Below are 6,141 nucleotides of genomic sequence, written 5' to 3'. Positions count from 1 at the left end.
TCTTTCAATCTCCTCTGGCCAGGTCATTTAAGCAAATACCCTGCTCTAACTCTAAAGATTGTATTGGTAATGGAAGACGAACAGTCTGTTGTATCTGCCATGAAAAGGACGAAGTAAAACTCCACATTTTACTTGAATGCTTAGTATTACATTCTGATATGCTGAAGCTTTGATTTTTTTTAATGGGAATAATAATAATAATAACAATACACTTTATTTCTATTCCTCTCTATCTCCCCGAGATGACTCAGAGTAGATTACAGTGTACACATACACAGGCAAACATTCAATGCCTTTTATACAGTGAACAACAGTGACAGACAAATACACAGACAAAGGCAATGTGTAGAAGTGACTTATATTGTGTGCAAAAGCAACAGTGGCTCAGGACAACAACCAAATAGAATCATAGAAGGAGGAGGACCAGGAATCATCCCCCGAGTTTGGAGCTACTAAATACATTTGAACTCTCTCCAGCATTAGTGATAGTGCAGAACAACAAAAGTGTAACAGAACATGTCCTCGGAATATGTAGGTGCCCATGAAAGAGTCAGCACATGGAAAGTCCTGCTAAACCTCCAAAAAGACAGGTGGTGGTGGTAGAGGACTCCTTGCTGAGGGAAAGAGGAACAGTGGTTCCAGCCTGACAAGATGAGTTGAGCAAAAATCTGTGTTGTAACAGAGAAGCTGAAGATTTGTTGAGGTATTTCCCTTTTTGTCTATATGGGACCCAACAACAATGCAAGGCAAACCCTTCGGAAGATCAATCGGATTACAGTGCTGTGGGTAAGAAGCTGCAGAGCCTTGCTTCCCAGGTCCCATTTCAAAGACAATTTAAGAAAAGAGAAGGATAATAGAAGTGAATAACTTGGTTTGTAGATAGCGCCATCAGGACTGAGTTGGCGGGTTGTGGGCTTTCAAGTCGTTTCAGACTTAGGTTGACCCTGAGCGAGGGCTGAGTAAATGACCTTGAAGGGCCGTATCCGGCCCCTGGGCCTTAGTTTGAGGACCCCTGGTCTAAGGTTTAATTAATCAGGGTTTTTTTGTAAAGGATAGGTAGGGCTTTCTACTGAATTATCTGGGGGAGGGAAACGGTATTCTTGAAAGGAGAAAATTAACAAGAGAATACTTAGCTGTTATATAGTGAACAGTACAAGGACTCGGAACAGTGAGAAGTTTGAAAAAGACTTAAAAATAAGCAACGGTGGGACAGTCCATAGTCTGATGTCTCTATAACAGAGCACAGGAAATTAGATCTAGAACTCATAATGTACAACTAGGCATATATAATGTAATTGGCATCACTGAAACCCGATGGGATGAGTCTCATGACTAGAATATAGTAAAAGAGGGGTACAACCTAATTATGAGAAATAGGCCAAATAGGAAAGGAGAAGGAATAGCATTATTTGTCAAGGATGTTTACACCTGTGAGCAGGTCCATGATATAAATCTTAAAAGATATCTGAGTAAAAATTAAGAGTGGGAATATGATAGCCATGTTTAAATATTTGAGAATATGTCATATTGAGGATGCAAGTTTGTTTTCTGTCGCTCTAGAGATTAGGGCATGGTGCAATAGATTCCATCTAAACGTTAGGAGGAACTTCACATAGAGCTGTTTGGCAGTGCAATATGCTGTCTAGGAGTGGTGGAATCTTTTTCTCTTGAGGTTTTTAAATAGAGGCTGGATGGCCGTCTGTCGGGAGTGCTTTGATGGGATGTTCCTGTATAGCACTAGATGGTGCCTGTGATCTCTTCCAGCTCTAAGATTCTATGATTTTTTTTTTGTTTAATCCAAAAGATGCCTACCTGAAATTAGGCCCAGTGCCATTTTTAAAAAAATATTAAAGCTTAAACTTAGGTGAACATCAGGTGTGTGAAAGATAGAATGTGGACATGTTAAGTTGATGTGTGTTGGACCAATTGCATATGAACTGCTTTACATCTGCTTTTGTCATATATTGTTTTCATGATGCACCTAGACCTATACTTTCTCATTCTTCCCCTCTCCTCACATCACAGAGAAATTACATTAGAAAACCAAGTAGTAAATATAAGAAATAAATTATATTCTTTGGCTACATAGAATTTACATTAGATCATCTTTTTTCCTCTTGCATCATATCCAGGGCATAAAAGAAGGAAATAGCATCTGTTCAATAGGCTAAAGTTTATTAAAGCAGCAGCAGCTACTCTCTTCAAGTTTAATTTTCATTAAAGTTCTGGAAACAACCGTTTTACACAAAGTTAATAAAAATCTTCCTTGTTTGTATACTTTATTTGTGCTGGTATGGCATTGCAAAAGTAATTCATTTTTTCCCAACCTTTTATGAAAACAAAGATGCAAGCATTTTTCTAATATTAGATCCGGGAAAACACATTCAGGGGTAACTTACTATACAGCAAAATAAAACCAAATCCAAAAAAGTGATACCTCTGTTGGCGGAGCCCCTGGTGGCACAGCGTGTTAAGCCACTGAGCTACTGAACTTGGTGACTGAAAGGTCGGTAGTTTGAATCTAGGGAGTGGGGTGAGCTCCCACTGTAGGCCCCAGCTTCTGCCGATCTAACAGTTCAAATACATGTAAATATGAGTAGATCAATAGGTCCCGCTCTGGGGAGAAGGTAATGGTGCCGGCCACATCACCTTGGAGGCATCTATAGACAATGCCGGCTCTTTGGCTTAGAAATGGAGATGAGTGCTATCTCCCAGTTGGACACTACTAGACTTAATGTCAAGGAGTAACCTTTACCCTTTTACTACCTCAATTGGTCAAACAAAATGCACAAAACAAACTATGCAAGCTTTTGAAGCTCACTGACTCCTTCAGACAAAATATACTTTTAAGAATAAAGAAGAATGAAAATGATGACATTCGTATCACAGACCTACATTTTGTAGCAGATTTTATTTCTCTTGTAGTTGGATCTCAATGCAAGAAGAGACCATTCAGCTTGCATTGAGACCAAGAACGAGTCCATAGTTGGTGTCTCTGGCAAGTTGGCACATCTCTTACAGATTAACAGCTCATTGTTCTGTATCCAGGCTCCTACAGGTAATGGTAAGTAAAGCTTTCTGCTTCTGGAAACAAATGCCTACCCTATTCTTTAAATAATTTGGAAAACGAGCCAAATATGTGATACAGAAGGACAAGGGGTGATAAGGTGGTTTAAGGTGCCAAAAATAAACTGTTAGCCAAATGCAATAATAAATTACTTACACAATCAACTATGCAATGGCACTACATTTCTGGTGCAATGGCACTTGGAATGCTTAATCTTAAAATATTTTATATTGATTTGGTGATTTGTAGGTTATAGGCTGTGACACCTAGATTGAGACTTTGCTTGTTGAGAGCTTACTGTATATAGTCACAAAAGCTATGTGTACATATTGCGGATTAAGTGACCCAAGATCCTACATTGCGTTGGTAGAACAATAGGGAGAGTAATGGAAAATGTTTCCTTTGTCCACTCTGTAACAGTAGCTGCAGGGCACAGGCCATCTTTCCAATATCAGGTTACCTACATGGCTATACCTAAACTAATTCCAGATGCTTTTACTCAAGGAAGGGAGAAGAAGCACCACATGTTCACAATGTAAAGTTACTCTTAACACTCTTGGTACAGAAGGAAGTATTGCATACTCCATTTTGTAAGGTAAGAAAAAGTATGTATGCTGGCATCACCGAAAGAATACCAGCTGTTCCCAGCTGTCACTTGGCTGTTGCTGGAGTAGATAATTTAATGTAAGAATCTCCTTCTTGTTAAGTTATTCTAGACCTGTGGTGCTCAACCTGTGGGTCCCCAGATGTTCTGGGCTTCAACTCCAGAAATCCTAACAGCTGGTAAACTGGCTGAGATTTCTGGGATTTGTAGGCCAAAACACCTGGGGACCCACAGGTTGAGAACCACTCTTCCAGATGGTTGTCAACAGTGACCAGCAGTGGCTCGTTAGGGTTTCAGGAAGGAGTTTGGAATGCAAGTTTCTATGATCTCCAACCATTAGTAACATTAGATGGAACTTAGCATGTTCACTAGAGATCTTATAGATCAGTGGTTCTCAACCTGGGGTCCCCAGATGCTTTTGGCCTTCAACTCCCAGAAATCCTAACAGCTGGTAAACTGGCTGGGATTTCTCAGAGTTGTAGCCAAAAACATCTGGGGACCCCAGGTTGAGAACCACTGTTATAAATTATATTTAATAATACTTCATCCATATCTTCTAAAGAGAGACAAAGGCAGTCAACTGGAACTGATGGAAGATAACAACATGATAATGCATTTGATTACCTAAGGCAGTGGTTCTCAACCTGTGGGTCACCAGATGTTTTGGCCTTCAACTCCCAGAAATCCTAACAGCTGGTAAGGTCACAACCTCTGAGGATGCTTGCCATAGATGCAGGTGAAACTTCAGGAGAGAATGTCTCTAGAACATGGCCATATAGCCCAAAAAAACAACAACCAAGTGATTTCAGCCATGAAAGCCTTCAATGATAAACTGGTAAACTGACCGGAATATCTGGGAGATATTGGCCAAAACACCTGGGGACCCGCAGGTTGAGAACCATTGACCAAAGATAAAGGTAAAGATAAAAGTTTCCCCTTGACATTAAGTCTAGATGTGGCTGACTCTGGGGCAGGTGCTCATCTCCATTTCTAAGCCAAAGAGCAGGTGTTGTCTGTAGATGCCTCCAAGGTCATGTGGCCGGCATGACTGCATGGCGCGCCATTACATTCCCTCCATAGCAGTACCTATTGATCTACTCAGACTTGCATGTTTTTAAACTGCTAGGTTGGCAGAAGCTGAGGCTTAACAGTGGGAGCTCACCCCACTCCCTGGATTCAAACTGCTGACCTTTTGGTCAGCAAGTTCAGCAGCTCAGCGGTTTAACTCACTGTGCCACCAGGGCACTCACTGTGCCTTTTAATCTCACTGTGCCTTTTAATCACCTATGAAGACAGAAATAAAAACCTATAAAAAGTACTTGGGGTTTGACCAGGCTTGTGTAGGATGATCCTTCAGTTAGCCTGACTCAAGCAATAAAAAGCTTTATCCTTTTTGCAATTTACATTGCAGTGCCATTCCAGCTGCCATTTCAACATGGGGAGGGAGGAATCCTGTCTCAATAGGCACCTGCCATCGATGCAAGAAGCCACTGAATAAGCAAATCTGTTACATTAACATAGTTCCTTTGTAAACTACTAAATAGAAATGTTGCTGTTTCTTTACTCAACAATGTTTAGGGCTCGCCCAAGATGTTTTGCTATCCAAATAGTTGAAACCTGGTAGTGAGATAAGAATAACCTGCTATTGAAGACTTCTGGCTAATTTAAAAGGTGCCACACCAGACATATAGGATAGACATCTCTTTCCTCCACCAAGGGGAGCAGCCAGGACATTTAGAAAAAATGGTTAGAAGTCTGCTCTTCATTGACATACAGTATATGTATTTTGAGATGGTTGCCTTGCTATGCCTAATAGAGCAGGCATTGAAAATATACGTACTTTCCCTTACACTACAATATAAGGGTCCTAAAATAACACTAGGAGAAGCACACTTGCTGTTGCTATATTGGGCCAACTCAAACCTATTTCCTTCCTATCTGCTCCATCTATCATGCATATGTCCTTCACCATAGGCAACCTTTGCTGCACAGGGTAGTGTCTGCCATTAATGTGTCCCAGATCCATCTTTTGTTGGCACCACATTTGTTTCTCTGCTTGTCCCAGGGACTTGTGTCAATTTTTCTATCCTAACAGGAACCACCTCTGAGTATACACATTTGTTGCCATAGAAATGTGATAATATTTCTATGGCAAATCTGGAAAAATAAGCTTCTTGAGTGACAGCAAAAGAGATGCAATTGACAGCCTGCGTTTGGAAATGAGTTTGCAGCTGTATTCCTTCTCTTGAAAAAGTTTGAAGGACAAAAATCAAAGTATAGGACTGTGAGAGAGAAGGTTGCAGAATCAAGAGCTGCTATGTAAGGGTTTCCTGTCTCACCTTCTGTTGCTGCAACTGCTGCCATCACCCCTCATCAGGTAAGCCCACATGCTCACATTTCTGTTCTGGATCCTTGTCTGGCTCTGGAGGCAATGTGCCACTAAACTTTGACTCCTCCTGGTCTGAAACTG

Source organism: Anolis sagrei, chromosome Y (assembly GCF_037176765.1).
Source record: "Anolis sagrei isolate rAnoSag1 chromosome Y, rAnoSag1.mat, whole genome shotgun sequence".
Taxonomy (NCBI): Eukaryota; Metazoa; Chordata; class Lepidosauria; order Squamata; family Dactyloidae; genus Anolis; species Anolis sagrei.
The sequence above is the reverse complement of the archived record's forward strand: the minus strand, read 5'-3'. Positions refer to the sequence as shown.